The sequence below is a fragment of the Grammomys surdaster genome, unplaced genomic scaffold (genome assembly GCF_004785775.1).
Source record: "Grammomys surdaster isolate TR1022 unplaced genomic scaffold, NIH_TR_1.0 348, whole genome shotgun sequence".
NCBI classification, from domain to species: Eukaryota; Metazoa; Chordata; class Mammalia; order Rodentia; family Muridae; genus Grammomys; species Grammomys surdaster.
The window spans coordinates 2,524,595-2,528,280 of record NW_021604767.1 but is presented as its reverse complement, the minus strand read 5'-3'; the positions used below and the strand labels follow the sequence as shown (position 1 = coordinate 2,528,280).

Below are 3,686 nucleotides of genomic sequence, written 5' to 3'. Positions count from 1 at the left end.
CTCAGTTAGGTTTGACAGGTATGTGTGCGGGTATGCATGGGTGTGTGAGAGTGTATTTGTGTGTGAGTACATCTGTGAATATGTGTTTGTATTTTGTTATTGGTTTTGCTTGTTTGATTGTTATGACACTCTCCTGCCTTCTGCATATCTGATCTGTCCTTGATTTTCATTACTGTACCTTTTTTTTTTTCAGAATAAACTCATTTATTCTTTTTAACTCAATCACCATTCAGTTAAGTTCAAGGAGGCCAAACATTTGCCCAGTAACCAACACTACAAGCCTCAGTAAACATCTATAGTTAAAACTCTTTCATGGCCACTCTGAAGCAATGGAGCTGTTAGAATAAGGTCCACACTTATACTACAGAACCAACTTTACATTTCTTCAGCTTGAACTTCTCGATTAGATTAGAACGTTTGCAATCCTGCACTGCTGCAGCACCTCGTTGAAGCCTTCACAGAGCTTGACATCACTCTGGTTCTGGGCACACTCCAGAAACTGCTTGATCTCTAGAGAGCAAGGTCCAAAAGACTGCTGGCTCTGCGGCTGGGCTCCCTGAGGCTCCTGGTAAGTGATGTCAGGCTTTGCAGGCTCAGCATTTCCACCTCCACTCAAGCCCCCAGTGATGGCGTGACCCAGGGTGTGCCCCACTGCAGAGCCCACAGCCACCCTGGCTGCGGTGGTAGCCATCTGGGCTATCAGGCCTGGCTGCCGGGGGGGCAGCAGCAGGTGAGCCAACTGCAGATGGTGGAGCTGCTGCTGGAGGCTGAGGTGCAGGTGCTCTTCCGGAAGCAGGCCTCATCTGAGGGGCCTGGCTAGCCGGAGGAGTCACCCGGGAAGTGTGGCTTCGAGGGGCCCGGCTAGCCGGAGGAGTCACCCGGGAAGTGTGGCTTCGGCTTCCACGCGACATCGTAACTGCTTGTAGTCTCCGCAATCAGAGAAGACAAACTGCCTTCATTACTATATCTAAGGTGCTGAAAACCAATTACTTCACTTTCACTCTTTGTCCCTTTCTTGGAATCTCCTGTTTTGTGCATGGCTATGTCTTCCTGCCTAGAACAAATAGGTGTGCATTTTCTTCTTTTAAAATGTATATTGTCCATTACATGAATATATGAAAATTATAAAATCTTTCAAATAGAAATGAAAAAGTAAAACTTCCCACACTGACCCTTAAAAGTTTATAAGATAAATAATAGTTATTATTGTACCTAAAATTGAATAAATATTTCTGATACATTGATCAGTTTGAGGTGAGAGAATTAAAATATGAGTAGGTAATTAACAGAGCAGAATTTGTTACCTGTATAAGGATAGTGCTTGTGAATCATCAGAGAGAATAACCTGAAAGTGTTCTTAACCTGAAACTCACTGTTACCTAGGTCAGTTCTTTATTACAATAATTTTAGATACTCAGAAGTCTTTAGAGTAAAAACAAGCCATTGTATATGATTCTTTCTTTCTTTTGAAAAATTCATTTGAAAACATATATGAATATCTTAAAATAGATATTTATCATGTTGTTGGAAAATTTAGAAAAAGCTAGTGATCATTTATAAAAGTTATTTTGTAATAAATCAATATTCTTTCCTACTGTGAGCTATCAACAACCTAGGATAGAAAGATAAAGAATATTTAAGAAATATCTGTAAATCATTCTGTCGGATTTCTTTTTTAAATACTTAGCCCAGCTTGCTCTTGAATTCCATGATCCACCTGCTTTAACTTCTTGAGTGCTAGCTTGTGTATAAGTATGAACAGCTGTGGGATCATGAAAAGTAGTGTGGTCGCGGTTGAGCTAAGGCTAAAAGCCCCAGAGACCCTAAATGGAGGGGAGGAGCTTTGCCTGTTCCCTAGCACCAGGCCCCTGTCACTAGCCGGAGCCCCCATAGGTTTATGGCCATTAGTCAAGCAAGGCAAATGACTCAAGGCACTCTACTTGAGTATGTGATCACAAGCTCAAGACAGTGGTGGGGCAAGCTCGGTCAACTTCCTGCATCCTGCCTTCCCGATCGTCTGAGCCCTGTGGTGGAGCAGATGCTGGACCCACAACCCTACAAACCACAACACTCAGATAAATAAATCCTATGTGTAAATTTATCATCATACTTAAAAGTGAAAGATTGAATATTTTACATCTAAATTAAGGAATCCAATGATCTCCTATTTACCATTCCCTGCTACACTGGCTACACTGAAAATTCTAAAAACATTAATGCAACTTATTGAAAAAAAACATGAAAACAAAAAAAAATTAAATTTCTGTTTTCAGGTGGCACAGTTATCTACCCAGAAAGATGTAAGCAATAAACATTGAACATCTAAATCTAAATTTGAATGCATAAGGCTACAGCCTAAAAGACAAATGTGTATTCTGATTTTATAGTATCAAAAAGTAAGAGATAATTTTGAAACTTTAGGTTAATATGATGTTAAAATAGATATTAACAGAAGATAAAATATACAAAGAACAGAAACCTGGTTGAGAGAAAATATTTACCTAATAAGAAAATACAGTATTATAATTGAAGGATTTACTGTTTTAAGTTGTAGTTTATACTTAACTAGTATTTTTATTATTACTAATTAAATTAATTAATAAAATAATTTAATATTTTAAGTAAACCAAAATTCTAGCTTAACTTTTCTTTTCATTGGTGTATGTTTGATTTCTTTCAATTTATATGTTGTTTATACTGAAATGCAAAATCATAAAACTGTTGAAATAATCATTACTAAAAAAAAGCAGTGGGAGCTAGCTTACTATAGAATATAATAATGTAAATATTGTGACATAAAAATATAAAGATAGGTTGATAGAACTAAGTCTCCAAGTAGACCCACATGTGAAAAGAAAGATATTTCCCCCAAAAAATTCTATGCTGAATTTATAGAAGTAAGAATGGTCTTTCAATGGATTCAATGACACAACACTATGTATAAATTCAAAGTAATAAATTTCAAATCTTGCTTTTGAAAGGATGACTATAATATTTTTATAAGAAAAGCATTGAGAAAAGTCTTCATTACTTAATGTAAGGAACAACTTCTTAGAAAGCATGGGCATTTGCAACACACACATACACACACACACACACACACACATTTACCTCTGACCACAAATAAAAGCAACAACAATTTGGACCTCATTAAAATTAAAGCAACTCTTCACCATTCATAAAAGTGTTTCCTTTTTCACAATTCATTGTCAATTGTTTCTTTGGAAGAAATAGGATTATTTGGTTTGTAATTATAGATAATCTTCCAATGCTTTTTATATTTAAAAGTTTTTATAAGTATTCATAAAGTTTATAATACTTTATGCAAATTGAACGTTAAAACTAACCAGTACATTCACTCTCAGTGAAAAAACTACCACCACATTGAAAGCTGACAAACTCTTGACCAGAGGTGACTCCAGCCTGGTTTAAAGCAGACATTAAGCTAGAATGAAAAGGGTAAAAACACAAACACTATGTGTGGTGGTTTAAATAAAAATAGCCCCCATAGGCTCATAAGGAGTGGCAGTATTAGAAGGTGTAGCCTAGTTGGAGGAAACATGTCATTGGAAGTGGGCCTTGGGATTTCAAATGTTCAAGCTAGTCTCAGTGACTTTTTCTTCCCACTATCTGCTGATCCTGATGCAGAATTCTCAGTACTTCTCCAGCACCATTTCTACCTCCAT

The 3,686-nt window shown here is 36.9% G+C and overlaps 1 pseudogene; it reads right to left on the bottom strand.

Moving 5' to 3' along the window:
* Positions 1-403: 403 nt before the first annotated feature.
* Positions 404-911, bottom strand: LOC114630884 (annotated as a pseudogene).
* Between the last annotated feature and the right edge of the window lie 2,775 nt (positions 912-3,686).